Here is a 21583-nt window from a genome sequence, read left to right as displayed (position 1 = left end):
ATCAGATGCTCTTTCTTCCACCTTTTTCATGTGTTGATACCATATGTTATTCCCCAGGTGAGCTGAATTATCTAGCTAAATATTTATCCCCTCCTTATCTTCCTCTACATCTCTTCTATGTCTCCCAATATACTTATAGAGATCAAGTAATTTGTATTCGTTTTCATAGTGGGGAGAATCATAGGAGCTTTTTCTTCGGTAGAAACATTAAGATGATAGAGGCTGTGAAAGATAAGGAACAAAAAGACAACAAGAACAATCAATATAGCAAGAGCAAATATAAATTATGCATAGAAATCTGGGCAGCCATTTTTGTGCCATCCTACTCTTTGCTGAGCGTGTGTTCTTTCTATAATCGTATTGTCTTCTTCATGAATAATTTCTAATACAATCATCAAGCTTCTTTTATGTCTGTAATTGTACAATTTGTTCAGTTAGGGCAATAAGGAGTCTTCTCATCACTGGACTTTTTTTAGGATCCTGTAAAAATGTATGAATATTAACGTCTCTTCTGACAAGAGCCGGATAAGACTGAAGTATAAACACAAAGACAGCAGCCACAAGCCGATGAACGTCACTGTCGGCAGGTATCATGTGTTTTAATCACCTAAAAGTATTCTCCACGAAACAAATCTGGATATTCCAATTTCTGATAAAGAACTGACGTTTAGGCATAATTCTAATGCATTATTCACTGCTTCAATAATTCTAAAAGTTATTTTAAATGTTTTGAAATTCTCTGCAAGTCCTTGCACTGTCTGCTAGAATATATATAAGGTGTGTCTATTGAATTCCAGTCCAAATAAAGTACGCGTTAATCACTCGTTGCTTTATCGTCCTTCTTGTTAGTCATCGATCGGGTCTGCACATGTGGAAATGCTTCTTCTTGCTGCTGAATTGGCAACAGTGGGAGGGAGGGTCTCACCTTTATAAACCTTCACGTCATTCAAATGCAACCAAACTCTTCTTCCCTGAACCTTAACTGCTGAAGGGGACACTTCTTCAACACAGAATGGGTCACTAAAGCGAGGTTCATCCCACTTCTGGGTAAAATTCTTGATCAGAATCAGGTCCCCAATTTAAAACTTAGGTGGTAGTAATAGTTGCCGAATTACCTTCTTCCGTGTTCCTAGACCGACCCCCCGATGCTTGACTTGATCTGAAATGAAAGAAATAGTGATAGTCATACATGTCAAATAATCATACATCTCATCAACTAAAGTTTTTGCTACACTTTGGGCATCACTCCTAATCCTAGACAGAGGTGTAAGGGGTGTTCTCATTCAACGTCCTGTTACTAGATCATGCCGTGTCAGGTGGTGATCCAACCCTGGCTGATTCCGAATGGCATATCGGGCCAGGGGTAGGCAATACAGCCATCCCCTTTTCAAAGTCTATTTAATCTTGGCAATCCTCTCTTTGAGGAGGCCGTAGAGTCTCTCACATATCCCGTTCACCTGCGGGTGATCCACAGAAGAAAACGTGTGCTTTATACTTAATAAAAGCCCTTTTTGTTCGAACAGCTCATTGACAAAATGTGGGCCATTATCAGATCTTAGTATTTCACACACACCCCCACCTCGGAAATACTCTGCACACTAAACATTTTTCTGCGCAAGTGCCATCAGGGTGTCTAAACGGACCTGCCTTGATCCACCTAGAGAAAGGACACACCACCACTAATAGATACTTATATTCATTACGTATCTGAAGCATATCGACATAGTCGATATGTAAATGCTGAAATGGACCATTCGGTCAAGGTATTAATCCTCTAATTGTTCTCAGTGTATGCCCAGCAGTAAACTTTTGACACACAATGCAATTCATCATAAATATTGCAACGTGTTCCAAAAAATTAGGAACGAACCAGTCTTCTGCAATATTGGCAGCAAGAGTTTCTCTATTTACATGCGTGGGGTAATGCAGCTGTTCAAGCATGACTTTCAATAAAGTTACTAGCATCACTGGCATCACTGGCTTTCCAGTGCTGTCCTGTTACCATAATGCTCCTGTGGGGCATAAAGAACACACCCTTTGTTTCCACAGTTCTTGGTCTTCCTGTGGTGCGCTTACCTGAATCCCTATTGATTGGGCTATTGACAGCATATTTAACCCTTCCTGTACTAACATGGTTGTAGCAAAATTCTCTTTAATATCCTCAATATCAAAACTCAAAATTTCTGGAGAATATGCAACCCTTTTGGCTTCTATGTCTGCGGCTTCGTTCCTGCAGAGATAATGTCTGTTTATTTAGTATGCGCTGTGCATTTTATGACCGCTATGGCTACTGGGAGTTGTAGTGCCTTACTGAGCCTATCCAATAAGGATGCAGCCCGTCCTTTTCCAATGTGCCAACCCTGCATGTACGGTTGACATCACATAGGCGGAGTCACTGTACACCGTCACTTCCTGTCCTTCGTGTTTTTCAAGTGCGACAATAAGCGCTATTAAATCTGCTGTTTGCACTAAAAAGTGAGAGGGATGTCTTGCACTTGCCACTACTTTAAATTCTCCATTTAATCTGTGTCTCACTACTACAGCGCCAGAATGCCGTTCCCCACTAGTCTGATCAATTTTCGAAGAACCATTAATGAAAAGAAACTCCGTTCCCACTAAAGCATTTTCCTTCACACAGGGTATATCACCATAAAATTCAACATAATTAGCACAGTCATGCACATGATCACTTTCTTCTACTGGCGGAGCTATGAATGTGGCTGGGTTCATTATTTTACATCTTACAATTTTAATCTTTGAATTGAAAATCATTACCTCATAAGGTGAAGCTCTTTGGGATGTCAATGTGCCCTTGGGTTTCTCTAGGATAGCAAATAGAGCATGTTCAATGTAAAGGGTCATAGAGCAGCCCGTGACAATACCTGTGGACTTCTCATTTGCAAAAGCGGTAGCTACCAAAGATTGTTCACAAGGGAAGTGTCCTCTCATAACTGGGTCTAAAATCCCACTGTAATATGCCAAAGGTTTGTACCCCAATGCAGTTCTTTGTGTAAGCACTGCTGTCATTAATGACCCATTCATGTGTGAAAACAAATAAAATTAATCGCAATAATTGTGAATCCCTGAAACTGGGGCTGCACAAATTTCTTTTTTCAATTCCACAAATCCTTTCTCCATTTCTTTGGTCCATTCTAGTAGCCTGGGAGAAGCTGTGAAAAGATATCCCCAAGCTCACAAGGGCAGTACAAACACGAGAATTCTGGTATGAAATTATGGTACAATGCCACTCCCAAGCGGCAACATACAATTAGTGCAACAAGTTCACAGAGTTGCTGGAGAGAGTGTAACGGGTCAGGTGACTAGGTGCACATCTGGTGGAACTGTCCGGCCCTTGAAAGGTTTTGGGGAACAGTCAATGATAACATGAAAAGGATTTTTGGTTCCCAGATCAAAAGGGACTTACAGAAATGCAGATTGGGCCTGGTTGACACTGAAATTGGCTCATGGCCAAAGCCAAAGCGCAAAGCTTTTATAGTAACATCACTGTCAGCGTTGCTTGTAATAGTGCAGAAATAGAGACACAAAGATCCTTAGAGTGAACACGAGCGGATACAAAAAGTGTGTAACTTTGTTGCACTTGAATGGCTTACATATTCGATACAGGGGGATCAAGCTAAATTTACAACTGAATGAGAGGTGATCTTGGCCTTTCTACGAGACGACTTCTGAAAAGCTCAATGCCCCCAGAGGCTGCAGATTCTGGGAATTGAATAATGTAAATCTGTCTGGGAGTCTAGCTCATACTGCAGCAGCTTATGGGACGATAATAGGGGTGGTAAGGGACTTAGGCAGTGGGGTTTGGAGGGGAAGTGGAGAGAGTGAGTTATTGTTTGTTATTATAAATGAAAAAGCTAATAAAAACACTTTTAAAAAAAACAGCGGTAATGAAGTGGTAACTCATTACTGCCACATTACCACACTGCCATACTTCAAGTTAGGTGGTAAAGTGGAGGATCCAGCAAAAATTTGGAAGTAAATCCTCCACTTTACCGCTCAAAATCGTCAAAATCGGCAAAATTATCAATGGCAGTAATTCCACCGAAATCCACATAGAATCCTATGGACTCCAATAAATGGGGACTAACACCGCCTACCACCACTTGTAATCTGGCATTAAAACCGTTGGACCAAGTAGCAGTAATGGTAATTCCATTTGACAGTATTCCGGCTGATTTACTGCATGAATACCACCAAAACTAGTTTGAGGCCAATAGGTGCAGAAAATCAATTAAAACCTGGCTTTTTGATTTGCCAGCGTAAAAAGCCAAACTGTGGACTAACAAAAACGTGCAACCTCAATGCAAAGAGGTACAGCATTAATGATTGGGTCCCGTTTTGGATTCTAAGGTAAAGTCAACCAAGCTGGTTAGACCACAGCAAAAGAAAATGTAACATTGTTAACCGCCGAGAAATGGACTTCAGTCTAAACAACAATCTATGCAACATTGGCATAAGCATCTAACCCTTCCTACCATTAACCTACTAAAACTCTCTGTACTCCTGCAAATGCACCACATCCCAAACAAATACAATACCCACAAATGACAACCACAACACCAACTACAAGAGCATACAGCAAAATCCACACCTTCTCCAATAAACCACATGATCGCAACGCACTCAATTCCAAAGCCATACCACAGGCACAGAGAACCACCCATAAAGACTCACGCACCTGAACGCCTACCAACCTATACAATCTAAAAGCAAAACCAACACATAGTGACCATTTGTTCCATCTGAAACTACCAACGGAACAGCAAAAGCACATTTGCGATGTTCCTCTCCTCCCACTAACATAACCACCCCTTCCCTTTTTCCTTTGAAACCCACCAGAGCGTTTGGGGACCATGAAAATGGCAGCAGTATGTGATATAAATTGCATTAACATAACAAAACCTATATCCAAGTCGGGTCCACAAACAGTCTGGACACAACCACATGTACCAACTGGGTTTTTATTGACACAAAACCTCCTTCGTGGCTCAAATTTAAAAAAAATTCAGAACAGTCTGGTGTTGTCAATATTTTTGCCTCATCAAGGGGATTTTTGCGGTACAGAAGGAGTTGGACTCAAAGAGGACATTTCAAAGGTGCTTATTCAAAAGTAAAAGGAAAAATGCCTATCTCTAAAAGGGAGTTATAGTAGGGATGCAGCTCTTCCTGAGTCGGACTTATTAGCAGATAGGTTGTATTGTAATGATGCTTCATGTGGGTTAATCAGATAGTTGATATTCAGCTTGTTCTTTGTTCCTTGACGACACTACATCATTGACATGTGGGTCTCTGGTTTTAAATGCAGTGCACGATTATGTGTTTTGAATCTTCTAAGCAAGCAGTTGTATGAACTGTATTAGCATAACCTGTATTTACTCTTTTGCCCAATGCTTAGATATTTTGTTTTTGTAGGTCTATTTGTGTCTAGTTATGATGGTGCACGGATGGATTGCAGCAACATGGGAGAAAAAGAGTGGGGGCCGGTGGTCTGTTGGTATGATAGGTCGGAGAGGTTGTTAATGACTGAGAATCATTGATGCAAATGGAGACTATTGATTACATTTATGCATGATCAATAAAAAAAAGATTTTGAAAACAGTACTCAGACTGTGCTGGGTACCAAGGCTGGTATCCGGGACGGGCAACAGCATTCAGACTATCCCTGATACCAACCCTGGGGGTACTAGGTAATTAGGATTCAGACTGTTCACGGATCCATCATTGGTAGTGGTATTTGTATTTGTATTTGTATTTATTTATTTATAATGCGCACCAAACCCAGGGGTAGCCAGGCGCAAAGGCATCAAGAGGGTTGCAAAACTTAGTTACTTACAGTAGGGTGAGGTCCAGCTACGGTTACAGTGCCGGACGTATCACGCCAAATAGGAAGGGTAGGACATAAACACTATAGGCAATACTATATACATATTTACATTCAATGAGGTAAGGAGCCACATGGTAGTGGCGCATCTGGGCATCGGAAGGTCATTATGAGTCGAGAGATTTGAGCCAGTGGATAGTCCTGGCTCTGAATTGGTGGTAGGGTAGGTCCTCCCTGCAGGTAGGAGGAAGGGAGTTCCAGAATTGCGCTGCTTTTACTGGGAAGCTATTGCCTCCAGACATTGTACGTTTGAACCTGGGCACCAGAAGAAGGTTGGAATTGGCCGTTCTCGAGGGGCGAGAGAGGGTGGGTCTAGTAAATCTGGCGATGAGGTATTGAGGGGCCGCTTGGTGGAGGCATTTATGAATCAGAGATACCGATTTAAGGAAAATCTTGTCCTTGGTGGATAGCCAGTTGACAGATCTTCTGGAATCTGAGATATGGGCTTTCTTCGGGATACTGAGGGCCGCTCTAAGGGCATTATTTTGGAGGATTTGGATTTTATTTGAGATATATTTGTTACAACCTACATATAGAGCGTTGCAGTAGTCCAACTTGGACAGGATCAGCGCCCTGGCCAAGGTGGTACAGTTGGTGGGGGAGAGAAAGGGTTTGGTGCTTATGTTATATTACTTGAATGTATACCATACTCGTCTATCATTTGTATGGTCTCCATATGCTCCAGCAGATTTGAAACATAGGGTGGACCTCGGTTACTAGGGAGAGAAGGAACATGCAAAATAGTGTACTGTTGGATTGATGCCTGCTCTGAGTTTGGGTCCGTTTTTAGCTGTTCTGCGTCTGGAGGATAGAGGCCTGTGTGTCCCAAGGGAAGCCTTGTGTGCCCATGGGGCTAAGGTGTACTGGCTAGGGGCAAGCTTGCCAACCACATTCAGAATACTTTAGGTGGTTTCTCCAAGCCAGAAAAATAATGAGGTCAAATAGCGCCTTTTACAGAAGTCGTTTTCAAAGAAATAGAATAAATAGCCAGAGGGCTTACAGACAGCTCTCAATGTACACTGAAACCTTTCTATTCAGCGTTGAATTATGCTTGTGCCCAGGCCTACAGGAAAGTTGGATATCTATCTATTGTATTCCTTAAAATGAGGCACATGCACCCCCCAACCCCTGCACCCGAAAAAAATGTGGAGTAGCAGATAGGCATGCGTTTCCCCCCTTGCTGCTGCCTGCAGTGATTTGTTGCATTAGAGAGGAAGTCTACTAAAGTGTCATCTGACGTGATTAAGATAATAGACAGCTTTTCTTTATGTTGATTTATTTATCACACAAAAATTGCGCTGTGCAAGAAAAATACACATGCTTTTAAAATCATTGTCTATTTTTCCTGTTTAAAAATACCACATGTCAACAGTGAAAACTACCCTTTTTACCCCGTGGAAAATCCTTTTAGGCCTGCCTTCCAAAAGTAGTGAGTAAAATACTGTAGCCTCAGTATCCTACCTAGATTCGTCATGGGCCCATCAGACAGAACAATGATGCGTCATGGAAACACTGGATGGACAGTAGACACATATGTCTGCCATATTGGCGAAACAGTGCTAATAAATACATTGTGCCATTACCTCACTGGGAAAGAAGGCAATAGGACATTATATACCAGTAGAAATTGCACCACATTTATAAATGGTTCCAGAGATTGTATGCACATAATTGTTTGTGTGCTGGTTAATAAAACCTAACCAGAAGTGGCAGAACATTGCCATTATATGTCAAAATGGTGCCACCACACTATAATGAAAGTTTATTCCTGAAGTATTTCGCAGTGTTTTGCAACTGTTCTGGGGTGATGTAATATCACATTGTTTCTCATATATACCACTGCAATGCTGATAATATAACAATGAATGTGCCATTCTTGAAGGGAGGCTTCTCGAATATGCCATGTTTCACCGAAATATGCCAGCGTTCAACACAGTGTGCCAGCATGCCTGTTTCTCAGATTGCCATACTATTCTTAGTATTGCCAAAACAGTTAGCTATTATTCTAATATGACAGCGTCTGTATAAGCCCAGGTGAATTCTGGGCACTGGGGATGCCCATCCACCGTTTGAAGTCCTACTGGTTTTTTATTTAAAAAAAAAATGTTTATTTTAAAATGATATAGTTTAAACATAAACTTTTCATTTATACATTTTTGGAATTCTTCTCATAGATAGCTTGAGGTTTTAAACATATCATCTCACAGCAGCTGAATAACTCTATCACACATCACTGATGGCTTTGTCCCAGATTCCACCGCATTCGTTTTTTTGGACTATGGAATATATTCATTTTCTGTCCTGACCCCTCAGGATCTTGTCCCATTTGGAGTCGCCCTCTTCGTGCTGGGCGGATATCTTAAAGAAATCTCCAAACAGACCTCTCTTTTGGGAGAGGGCTGGGCAGACCATGATCATATGGTGCAGCGTTTCGGGAATTTGCTTATCTAGACAAAATCGACAGAATTGCTCAGACATAGTGTCTGATATTCGCTAGGCTTTGCCGGGTTGGAATGATGTTTAAGGGGATTTTCATGAACGTATTACAGATAGCAGAATCTGGGAAAAGTGACAAGTACTTAGGAAGTTCATGGATCGCTCGAATGTCAGTTGCACATGGGAGGTTCATTGTGTACATTGTTGTGTCGTCTACTGTTTTGATCCATTCGTTTTGCTGTATCTTCACATTGGCACGTTGCGGGTGGTTTATGAGCATTTCTGTGGAGATGGTTTAATTTTTCATTCGACGTTCTAGGGCAAGTTTCCAGACTTTCAGTGCAGTATTGTTCATGGCATTTGGAATCTCCCACAAAATTTGAATGGCCGAGATTGTGTCATCGTTTTTCAGTTTGCAGAGGAAATCCAACTGTTTCCACAAAACGATAGTTGAAAGTGATTGAAGTGCCACTTCAAATCATATTCTAACCATCGGATAGCTGTTCGGGAGTTCCAGGATCTTCCACCAGAAAGAGGCTTCTAGTCTCTGCCAGTTTATCTGGGTTGAAATAGCCATTGCTGCGCTCCCATATGTTATGATGGGAATAACGTTTTGACGGTAGAACGCGATGATAGGTTTTAGTGAAAACTTTCTATATTGTCTATGTAGCATGGCTCCTTGTCTAGCTAGAGATAACATCTTACCTTCTATGGAGGTCCCCCAATGTGTTTCAGCTCTGGCTTGATTTGTTAAGATTCCAAGATATTTGAAGGTGTTTACTTCTGCTGGAACTTTATCATCTAGTAAGAATTTTGACATCCGGCTGTTTTTACTTGCCTGTTTCGTTAGTTTCATTATTTTTATTTTTTTGACATTGATTCGCAATTTGTTCAATTTCATGTATAATTCCGTCATTCTCAGATTTTTCTGTAGCCCTGATGGCGTTTTGTTGAGTAGCACGATATCGTCCGTGTACATCAAATACGGAATCGGGACAGAGTTGATTTTTGGAGGATTGAGTGTGTCGGCTTTTGTGTGGGCTGCAAAATCGGCAGTGTAAAGGTTGTAGAGCATTGCAGCAAGGGGCATCCCTGTTTTAAACCATTCCAGGTCCTTATCGAGGTCGTAGTAGCACCTTCTTTTGTGAGTTTAATGGTGACTGAAGTATTGGAGTAGAGGAGTATGATTGGTTCGATAATCTCTAGGCGACATTTCCATTCCATCAGTGTGTTCCATAGTTTTCCCATATTTTTGGCTTCGAAGGCCATATGTAAATCTATGAAAGCAGCGTGTACCTGGGTGTTGTTCCATAGTGCTTCTTGTTTTATTAGGTTTAGGATCAACAAGTTCACATTTGTTCCAACATTTGCTGTGAAACCAATTTGTCTGATGTCGAATCGGTTTGTTTCGTTAGCCCACGCAGTGAGTTTTGGTAGTAAATAGGTAGCAAACAGTTTGCCCGTAGGATCGAGTAGGGTGAAAGGTCTATAGTTGGACGGCTCATCCCTGTCCCCTTCTTTGAAGATCGGGATCAGTGTAGACCTTTTCCAGGTCGAGGGTATCTGCTTTAGTTTGTTAATTTGGGTCAGAATATGGTCCATCAGGTTCACCCAGATCTCAGGGGCCTGTTTCATGATCACGTTGGAAAGGCCATCAGGTCCCGGGGAGTGGGAGGCATTAAGTTTATTGATCATCTCCCAGAAATCTTGTTTGTCCCATTCGAGAGTCAATTTCTTGGAAGGCGGGGTTTCTGTTGGGTCAGTATCTGAGTCCTACTTGGATTTGGTAGGGGAATTCTTAATAGCTGTTCCAACCCTTCCCGTCCCTTAGGATTAGCTGTCAGAAACATACACAGTCACCGCAGGTACCGAGACATCCACTTCCCAGGGGAGTGATATCTCCCATTACCCTTTGTGTTCCCGTAGGCACAGTTGTTTGTTATGCCACTTGGGCCCATTGTAACAAGCATGTGGGAGGTTACAATGCCGCTGCTACAGACAAACACTGTGTGACTGGTAGAGAGTGCAGGTTTAAGAGGGAGAAACGGGGGGGTGTGGGCTTACCTGTAGGACGATGAAACATTGCAGAGAGATAAGCGAGATCAGCATCCACCATGTTCAACTGCAAGGAGCACATGGCACTTCTTCCAGACCTGAAGATGATGGACCAGTCTTGTAAATCCTAGGCTAGTGAAGGGTTTAAGGAAGGCTGTAAACAAGATTATGGGGAACCTAAAGACAACTGTGATGTGCTATTCCAGCTTGCCAAAGGAGGACAGTTGTCTGTCAGCCTATCCATCTCTCTCTTTTGACTTTGCCAGCTGGTGATCAAGCAAAGTAACTCACAGTCTTTCTTTTCTGACTTGCAGTGTAGGTAATTTTGTAGTTGCAGAGGTCAGGATGTTTCTCTCATTGGTAGTGTGTTATTCCAACCCGGGCTTGCAGGGCCTGTGAAAGACTCTCCAGGACTCAATGCCTCATGACCAGACCACTCAGACATGTGATTGGCAAATCTCAGGCCACAGTATCTGCCAGTACTGGGATGGTTGCTTTGCTGCCAATTCAGTACCCACAGTCTGTTTCCTCCTCATTCAGTGGACCTATCCTGTTCTTTAGCTTACTCTCTCTTGCTCTCTACCTCTTCCTCTCCAATTCAACACAACATTTGGGCCTTTTTCACCTCCCCTCTTGGTCATCTCCTCCATCACCTAGTTCTCCTTCTCTCTCTGATTGCCTCCACTCTCCTTTCAACTAGGTGTTTGCTTACACCTCCGCCACGTCTCCTGGTTTATAGCTTTTAACATCCTTCTTTTCCTTCTCTCTGCTTCACTTCCTCCTCCTAGTTTTCCATGCCTCCTGTTCTTTCCCAACCTTCCCTTTGTTCTTCTACAACTCCTCCTGTTCTCCAACCTCCTATGTTCGCTCTCTCTCTCATGCTGATCTCCCTCTTCCTCCTCGTTCTACTCCACCACCTTCTCTCTCTCATGTCCTGCTCGCCCTCCACTCACGCCCTCCTCTGCGATCTGCCACATCCTTCCAACACTGATTTTCCACCTCTCTCCCTCTCAAGCTCCACCTGTAGATTTGACACAATTATACTTAGGATGGCCCACCCTTGTGGCCGTAATTGAAGATTTGGCTCATCAACTGTTTTCCTCTCTGAGCTGAGCACAGGGATTGGCTACTCGCATTTGATTCTGTTGCTTCGGATGATTCCACTTTATTTCCACAGATTCATGTGGGGCCACAAGCTTACCATTTACTGGGGCTTTCAGCAGTCTTGCTGCTTCCTTGCCATCTCTGCTGCAAGACAATCATGCAGTCCCTGAAGCTCCCGTGACAGAAGAGCTTGGCGGGCTCTCACTACAGGAGAGTGCATGCATGCATACTGGCAAGTGCTGACAATGTTAACTACTTTTTTTTAAAGGAGTAGGACCCTGATCCATAACTGGGTTCCGCAAAAGCAGTTTGAGTCAGAATCTTTTATCTTAGCTTGGGATTCACATGTGATCAAGACCACCAGTGATGGCGGCTGCAAGGGTAGAACATTCGTTCACATTGATCTGCATGTGAGAGACATTATTGCTACCACATAGGAGAAGATGCAACAATCCCTTTGACCCGAACAATGTCTCGTCTGATGCAGCAGATCCCCCATACCTAAAAGGTTAGGGATGGCTGCTGTGAAGTCTGGGGACCCTCTACTAGCCACTTTTGAAGCCTACTTCACATAACAGATGACAGCCTTCGGCCTCCATCCTTCAGACCCGATCTCTAAACATAAACATTACACTTAGTCACTATACACTGTTGTGCAGCTGATAGCTCTCATGAACACTTGTATTGCCATAAGCATTGAATGGATACATTAGAGAATCTCTATGTCTCCCAAATGGACTAGCATCAGGTAGGACGAGGGAGTCCCATTCCCACCACCCGCTCCCCCTCTAAAGTCTGTTATGCTACTTGAGTCCCTCAGGTACAGCCCTGGCCTGTCTTCTTGGAAGGCAGACATGCCAAGGATCAATTGGAAGACTTCTCATCACCCTTCGTCCGTCTTAAAAGAGGAGTCCCTAAAGGATCAATCCACTCACCGTGGCTTTTTAATGCTTACTTAAAACCTCTAGCAATCCTAATAGAATCCTTCACACCCAACTTCCAACTATTCGCAGACAATGTCCAGATGTCATTTGACCTGAAGAGCAATCCAACTGATAGCTTTAACTTCCCATAGTATCTTCAATCCCTCCAGGACGGGTTGGCGGTCAACAGCACTGTGTCTCAACTTGAAAAAGCTGAGAATTTATTTTTGACCTTTCCACCCTATTTAACCACCTTTTTCAATTGCCTGAATCTCTGGACCTTCTCCCTAAAGTATCATGTTGTTTCAATAAAGTACTTTGTGGTAATTTACTTAATTGTCATTACTTCTAATTACTTCACTGTGAAAACTGAGAGAAATTGACTGTATCCATACAATCGAGAAAATGAGAACTCATCGTTTATATGTAGGCCTATTACTTGATGTGAGGTCTGTAGGAGTTTGCCCGGCTTATCTGAGCAGGTCCCAGAGTAACTCTTAGCGTGCACAGATGATGCAGTTGAGGCTAAACTTACTACCCACTCACGAAATCATGGGTGCAAGAACTAAGGCACATAGAGACCAGAGAACACCAAGATTTTGTCTCTTGCCTGACCCAGTGGAAACCCTAAGACACATCTTATTACATTGCCAGGCTTTGAATGACCGACGTCATCACTATTTCAGACACTTACTGCTACATATGAATTTATGTCTAGTGAAGTGGTGTGGCAACTGATTATGGTTTCATACGGCTGGAATCACTGGATGGTTGAGCGATGCATTTTGTAAAATAAGTTTTTATTATGTAAAGATTTTGTAGTTTGTATTGGAATGTGATGAATTGATGATGCTCATTTTATCGGATTAACACGTATGATTTTAAACGGACCATTGAATGCTGGGTCTTTTTTCAACATAATCTAATTGATTGTTAGTTTTTGTTAAAGGTTATCTTTAACCATTAAACAATAAAAATAAATTAAAAAAAGAAGTAATTGTGCACATGTAAATAGAGGTTAGGGTTTAGAAGAGGATGGGAAAGGATTGGGGTAGGGGTTGTATTAAAGAGGTAAGGGGGCAAGAGGGGACCCCTCCATACATTTTTTTGTTGAAGTAATGACAACAAAGTAAATGACCAGAATGTTATTTAATTTGTTAAAGTACCATAGAACCCTCCCTACACCCCTTGAAGCACCCAAACCATGGGAGTGATCTTCAGTCCTGCCCTTACCTTTATTCCCTAAATAAATATGATCATCTGGAAATTCCATTTTGAACAAAAAACTCTAGGAAAAATATACAATATCTGGAGCTACCATAAGAGATCATTCTGGTATAGCCATTGTACTCTCCAATCTGGACTATTTCAACAGCCTTTATTTATGTGGCTGGAAAAGTCAACTATTCAGCAACTCAAATGAGCAGCCAAGTTCATCCTGTGCCTAACACAGTGAAACCATGCCTCCCTGGTCTGAAAGATGTGAACTGGCTACCTATCAAATTGAGGGTGAAGTTTACAATTGTATGAGTCTCCAACTGTAATGTTATCATAGTAGGTGCGAAATAACCCATTGTTAAAGCCTATTGAATTGCTTTAGCTCTAAGATCTTCTGGAGCAAACACACTTACTACAACAAAGTTCAAGAAGCTACAGGTTGAAGGAGGATCGCTTATCACCACTGCACCCAAACTTTGGAAGAATGTCCCCAAGGAGCAACAACGTGCAGTACACAAGCATCAAAGGGATGTGAAAAGGGGTGCTAGGACAATGCCACATAGTTCCCACCTCCTGGGCTGAGATTAGATGGTGTGTTTGTCTCCTAGGTCATGCGGACAAGATGTGTGATTTCGCATCTCTGTTTCACATGGGCTAGTCAATGTTAATATTTGCATTCACCATTCGTCTAAACGCGACGTGCTCAGTTTTCTAGCTGAAATAAACCAATACATCAGGGCAATGAAGGTAGGTGCCTGTCAAGATGCGAGCGGACCACTCGCTGAGAAATCGTTCCAACATGAGCTTTAGGCGGCACTCATAGGTTTCAGAAAAAAATGCATGTTTTACATGCCAGAAGCCCTGATTCTTGAAATTTGAAATGGAGCATTCCGCTGGGGGAGTTAATTTGGGTCAGAAGGAACTGCTCAGAGGATATTGATTTCCTCAAACATTCCACAGATGTGGCCTTGAGATTTGCAGCCCGGCAATACCCTAAAGCAGTTATCAGCATGATCTAGGATCAGGTCAGCCAATTAGATCGAAAGAGTCTTTTGGCAGGAGACTCCTACAGTGATAAAATCAAGAGAGTAAGAGGGAATCTTATCAGATTCATTCCTACATTTTAGCAATAATGCTAATAGTGTTAGGTGCATTTTAGATAAACATTGGCGCCTATTATCCAATGATGAGGATTTTAAGGAGAGCCTCGATGATCATGTTTCTGTGACATTTAGGAGGTCTCCCTACTTTTCTCCCAGCCTTCTTTGTGAGAATCTTAGCCAAGATGGGGCTAGATGGCTTAGGGAAAAATAGATGGGGTTTACTAAGCGCTGTGCATGTAAAGCATGACTTTATGGTGTCAATGTCAAGAAATATCTGTGCCCCAGAACTGGACGAATGGTGAAAATCAAGACATGTACAAGCAGATCTGTAGTTTATGTATTGCAATGTGCTTGTAACAAGTGGTACATTGGGAGCCCGATACATGAGTCCAAGGTTTGTGTTCTCCAACACATCAGAGCCATCAAAAATAAGGATCTTAGTTATCCCATGGCCAAGAATTTTAAGGAGGTACATGGTGGTGATCCGGCATCTTTCTCTTACTTTGCCATTGATTGTGTTCTAGATAAGTCATGTGGCAGCAGTAGTGAGAGATTTCCGAGACAAATGGAAGCCAGATATATCATTGAGTATGACACTAAGTCTCCCAAAGGGCAAAATAAGGACGAGGAATTATACACTTTTGTGGTAGGATGAGGTGATATGTTTTATGATCTTCTTCTACGTATTATTCATTCATCTATCAACTCCTCTGCCGAAGCTCATAGCTTTTTGACTGTATGTATGACCTATGCCATTCCTCTTGGTTTTTGGCTAGTGATTTCAATATTTATTTTTCAGACACTGCAGTGGGCGTTTTATTAGCACTTTAGCATATTTGCAGGCCGATTCATGGAATCAACGTGCGCCGAAAAAACGGCACACGCGTGCGAAAACGTGCGATTCGCAGAGAAACAGCGAAAATCGCAGTGCAAGTGCATTATCGCACAGAAAACATCGCACATCAATTCATGGAAGTCTGTGCACGCGCGAAATGTGGGATGTGCGCTGAGAAAGTGCGCGGCGCACGCTGGCGCACGCCGGCACACGCTTGGCGCACAGGTCATCGAACGCCGTGTGATAAGGCCACAGCGAATTCGCACATAGCGCGGCGCACATAACAAAAGTAGGCGTAACACGGGGCGTCACACGCAGAATGGGGAACAACTCGTGAAAATGTGGGCGTCACGGGGGAAGTACTGGAGGCAAGTGCGCAGAACGCCTACACGCTCGCCTACAACACGTATTCATGGAATCGAATAGGGAAAAACAGCGCACGGCCAAAGACGCGCACAGGCCCATACATGTCCGCCACACGAAAGCAGGCGGTAGAGTCCCTGCGCAGGAAAAAAATGTGCACCAAAGTCCCACACGCGATCGGGCCTGGGGGAGCGTGTGCGTGTATTTCAGGGGTGCGCGAGAAGTTCCACACGCGATCGGGCCTGGGGGAGCGTGTGCGTGTATTTCAGGGTTTCGCGTGAAGTTCCACATGCGATTGGGCTGCGTGCGGGCATTTCAGGGGTGCTCGTGAAGTTTCACACGCGATTGGGCTGCGTGCGGGTATTTCTGGGGTGCGCGTGAAGTATTACACGCGATCTGGCCTGGGGGAGCGTGTGTGTGTATTTCAGGGGTGCGCGTGAAGTTCCACACGCGATTGGCCTGGGCGCGTGTATTTCAGGGGTGCGCGAGAAGCTTCTCACACGTGATTGGCCTGGGCGCATGTATTTCAGGGGCTCGCGGGTGTTTTCACACGCGATCGGGCCTGGGGGAGCGGGGTACGTGTATTCCAGGGGCTCGCTGGTGTTTTTACACGCGATCGGGCCTGGGGGGGCGGGGTACGTGTATTTCAGGGGCTCGCGGGTGTTTACACACGCGATCGGGCCTGGGGGAGCGTGTGTGTGTATTTCAGGGGTGCGCGTGAAGTTCCACACGCGATTGGGCTGCGTGCGAGTATTTCAGAGGTGCGCGCAAAGTTTTACACGCGATCTGGCCTGGGGGAGCGTGTGCGTGTATTTCAGGGGCTTGCGGGTGTTTACACACACGATCGGGCCTGGGGGAGCGGGGTACGTGTATTCCAGGGGCTCGCGGGTGTTTTCACATGCGATCGGGCCTGGGGGAGCATGCCACGTGTATTCCAGGGGTTCGCGTGAAGTTTTTCACGCGTTCGGACCTGGGAGGGAGCGGGGTACCACTCACCGTCTGCCTTGCGTGTAGAAGAATGCGTAACCAACACCCGCTGTGAAGTAATAGCGTGTGAACCCCAACGGATGGAAAACACACGCACCGCACGAAAAGCACGTACAGAGCAGTGTAAAGGCACGCGGGATCTGGAAGCCCTGCTAGGGCAACGCCCGTGCGCGAAACGCCACAGATGCGCTTACGATGTAAGGGCCTTTGGTCCAATGAAATAAATCGCGTACGCGTGCTGACGCGCTTACGCGCTAAGGCCCTTTCCTCGAATTTCACGCTGACGTGCAGGATTTTCACGTGCCAAATCACTCCGTATCAAGCTGGCCACGCGAAAACACACAGAAGACCACGCTCCTGCCCAGAAGGCCGAATTACTGCCCCCCAGTGCCCCGAGCAGCCTCCCACGTGCCATCTGCTGCTGGCTGCCTGCCTGCCTGCCTGCTGCCACCGTGCCCTGCTATTTGGTGCCTGCACATCAGCCATCTGCAGGGGTCCAGTTGCTGTGTCCACCCCTGCTGGAACAGAAGACTCCCGACTCGGATAACATCGCTCCACAGCCCAGCCCCAGGGCCCATTTCCACACCCACTCCTGCCCCTGGGGTTGCCATGTCGGGCACATCAACATCTGGCACCAGTGGCAACCCCCGGCCAGAGGGGCACCAGCTTCACTGCCACCGAAGTTGGTGTCCTGGTGGAGCAAGTCCTGGGGCAGTATGATGCCCTCTTCGGATCGTCCCGTGCCAACAAGGAAGGACGAGAGAGGATCTGGGCCGACTGTGTGGTTGCCATCAACGCAGAGGGGGTGGCAACCCGCACCATCCAGAAGGTCAAGAAGCGCTGGGAGGACTTGAGGTCCAGGACCCTCATAAAGGCCCGGCGCCTCGTGGAGGGGGGCCGGGGCCGCATGAGTTCCATCCAGATGAGGGTCCTGGAATGCGTACACCCAGCGCTCCACGCCCAGGTCCTTGAGAGGGAGACCCGTCTGGAGTTGAGCTGTAAGTGGCCAAGCATTGCTGTGTGAGACAGGGCATGCTGCAGTGTGCTGGTTGTCTGATACTTGCCTGTATGTGTGACATAGGCCATGTACGCATGTATGTGTGCAGGGACATCATGTTAATGCAGGTGCAACCAGTAATGTGTGAACCGCACGGTTGTTGCATGTGTTTAAATGCGACATGGGGAGCCCTATGCAGATTGCACACATGAGAGCGTGGCAGTCTCTGTTCCTGGACATGGGTGGGGGTGAGGGATGGGTGCTGAGCCAGGTACATATATGGTATCCATGTCTGTGTGCCTGACCTGCGTGTCTGTGACTTGTGAATGCCATGGATGCATGACACATGTCTGTGACAATTTACAGATTCACTGATGGAGCCTAGTCATCCTTGTATCCACTGTGATTGGGGTGTACGGGGCCAGATGGATGTGACTGAGGTGAAGTGTGTGCATGTGATAGGCATGACCCATGATGCATGTGAGTACCATTACATTGAATGTTTCGAGAGTCCATGGCATGCACCATGACTGTCACAGTGTGTGTTTTGCCTGGACTGACACATGTGTTGTGGAGGGACATGATGGAAGTGTACTTTGACAGTGGCACTCATCTGCTATTGCTTCCTGTCTAGGGGACCATTGTACAGTACCCTGATGCTTGTGTTCTATGTCTCCCTCTACGCAGCGGCTAGTGAAGAAGAGGGCGGAGACGGCGCTGTGGAGCAAGGCGGCGGGGATGCCCCCACGGCTGCAGCGGAAGGGGTGGGTGAGCCCCCACAGGGGCCTGCTACGGCGGAAGATGGTGAGGAGCCATCCAGGTTGGTGGTTCCCAAAGAGGAGGAGGAGGCCGCCACTGAGGCGCACATGGGGCCTGGTGGGGGCATCCCTGCTGGTGCAAGTGGTGCAGTCCAGGGGCAGGGGCAGGAGGCTTCACAGGTCACCATGGAGGGGCCTGTGCATGTCGCTGTCCCTGACCCTGTGGGTGCACCACCATGCACCAGCAGGGATGCCCCGTCCCAGGCCCGTCCGCAGGTAGAGGGGATGTCCATGTCATCTGTCTCCCCTCCACCTGCGGACGAGGGGACCCCTGGCCGTATGGAGAAGGTCCTGATTGGGGTCGCGATGCGCACGGCTGTGATTTGTGATGCCGTGCGTGCTTCCCAGGAGGAGCACGCACGTCATCACGAAGAGCACCGTGCCGACGTGGCCCAATTGGGATCGTCCATGTTCGAGGGTTTCCTGCATGTGTCGGCCAATCTGGCGGCCCTCTCCTCCTCTGTGGAGATTATACGCCAGTCGTTCTCCTTGCCGTCTTCCGGCCCAGATGCCACCAGGGCCCCCTGTGGACATGTCATGACCAATGCAGCCAGCTCGGTGGGGATCCCATCCCTGCCACAGTCGGGAGTCAGAGGTCCAGCAGGGGTGGACACCACAGCAACTGGACCCCAGCAGATGGAGGATGTGACGCATCATCGAGCAGGGCACGTGCACGACGGCGTTGGTGGTTTCCATCAGCCTGGATGCCGTCGTGCTGGCACAGGCAGTTGCGTCGGAGGCAGCAGCAGGCTCAACGTGGGAGGCATCATGGCTCGGGGCCATCAACATCAGGGGTGCAGGCATCGGCCGGAGGGCAGGAGAACCCTGGAATGGGAGTGGCTTCCGTGTGGGAGCGGTTGTGCCAGCAGATAGGTGCGGAGCGGCAGCGGGCAGAGGAGTAATGGCTCACAATGGTCAGGGCGGAGGACTCCATGCGGAGGGCGCTGAGGCGGGCTGAGTGCCTCGAGGGTCTTCGGAGGGAGTTGGAGCTGGACACTGCATTATCCCTGCGGGACCTCGGGACCAGGGAACATGCCCGCCTCCAAGCCATTGAACAGGAGTTCGATGATGCCCTGGCCCATGACAACAACCAGTGAGCCGTCGGACTAGCCCGCTGCCCTTGTAAATAGTTATGTAGTTAGTGTTAGGTTTCCTTTGCTTTTTTATTTATTTTGGACCTTTTGGACAATAGGCCTCATTTTTTTATAGTTTTATTTTATTAGGTAGAATTTTTATGTAGGTTTCATTTCTTCAGTTGGGATCATGGACCCTGGTTTGTTTATCTGTATATAGTTGACTGTTGGATTTTTTTTTTTTTTGATTTACCCATGGAGCAATGGTTTTCGGTTTTGGTTTTACCTTGGATTTACTTTCTTGAACTGTGACTTTGGACACCTTTCCTTTGGATTATGATTTGTCGTTTTTCATTATTTTACAGACATACTGCTTTTGGTTTTTGATTCCCATTGTCATTTGTTTATTTTTTATTCCATTCATGCTGTTTTTAATACATTTTTTTCATCAAACTTCAATGTGTAGTATCATCTCATTGGTATCATGCATATCCTGATATGGGTTTTGAGATTCACTGACACCCATTGGGTGTATGTGAGGGACATGTGTTCATTTCCAAACTTGCTATTGGGGTTCTATCATGTCATTGCCATTTCTAAGTGGGTGGATGCAGTACTCGAGTGGGTGTTTTGCATTTGGAGGCTGACCATAAGGGCCAGGGATCTAGATTGTGATGACATGTTGACTGGGGGACATGTGTGGGGGCCTGCTGGCAGGTGCCCCGCAATGCTGGGGGGTGGGGGTACAGGGGGACATGAGTGGGACATGAGTGGGGGCCTGCTGGCAGGTGCCCCGCAATGCTGGGGGGTGGGGGTGCAGGGGGACATGAGTGGGACATGAGTGGGGGCCTGCTGGCAGGCGCCCCGCAATGCTGGGGGTGGGGGTGCAAGGGGACATGAGTTGGTGATCAGTAGTGCAAGGAGACATGTGCCTTTGCTGGGGGGCATGCCCATGTTGGGTGGGCTGCCTGCGGGACATGACCAGGGATGCAGGGTAGTCCCCTGTGGTGTGGGCTGCCTGCAGGGGCCGTGGAGGGTGTACAAGGGACACCTGGGAGGACCCACACTGCCAAATCACATGTAGGACTCCCCGGCACCCCTGAAATACACGTACCCTGCTGGAATCGCATGTGAAAATTCTCGCGCACCCCTGAAATACACGCACACGCTCCCCCAGACCAATCGCGTGTGGAACTTCTCGCGCACCTCTGAAATACACGCGCCCAGGCCAATCGCGTGTGGAACTTCTCTCGCACCCCTGAAATACACGCACACGCTCCCCCAGGCCCGATCGCGTGTGGAACTTCTCGCGCACCTCTGAAATACACGCGCCCAGGCCAATCGTGTGTGGAACTTCTTGCGCACCCCTGAAATACACGTACCCTGCTGGAATCGCATGTGAAAATTCTCGCGCACCCCTGAAATACACGCACACGCTCCCCCAGACCAATCGCGTGTGGAACTTCTCGCGCACCTCTGAAATACACGCGCCCAGGCCAATCGCGTGTGGAACTTCTCGCGCACCCCTGAAATACACGCACACGCTCCCCCAGGCCCGATCGCATGTGGAACTTCTCGCGCACCTCTGAAATACACGCGCCCAGGCCAATCGCGTGTGGGACTTCTCGCGCAGCTCTGAAATACACACGCCCAGGCCAATCGCGTGTGGAACTTCTCACGCACCCCTGAAATACACGCACACGCTCCCCCAGGCCCGATCGCGTGTGAAACCACCCGCGAGCCCCTTAAATACATGCGCCCAGGCCAATCGC

This window comes from Ambystoma mexicanum, chromosome 6p, assembly GCF_040938575.1.
Source record: "Ambystoma mexicanum isolate Mex_15411 chromosome 6p, UKY_AmexF1_1, whole genome shotgun sequence".
NCBI lineage: Eukaryota > Metazoa > Chordata > Amphibia > Caudata > Ambystomatidae > Ambystoma > Ambystoma mexicanum.
This window is presented reverse-complemented; position numbering follows the sequence as displayed.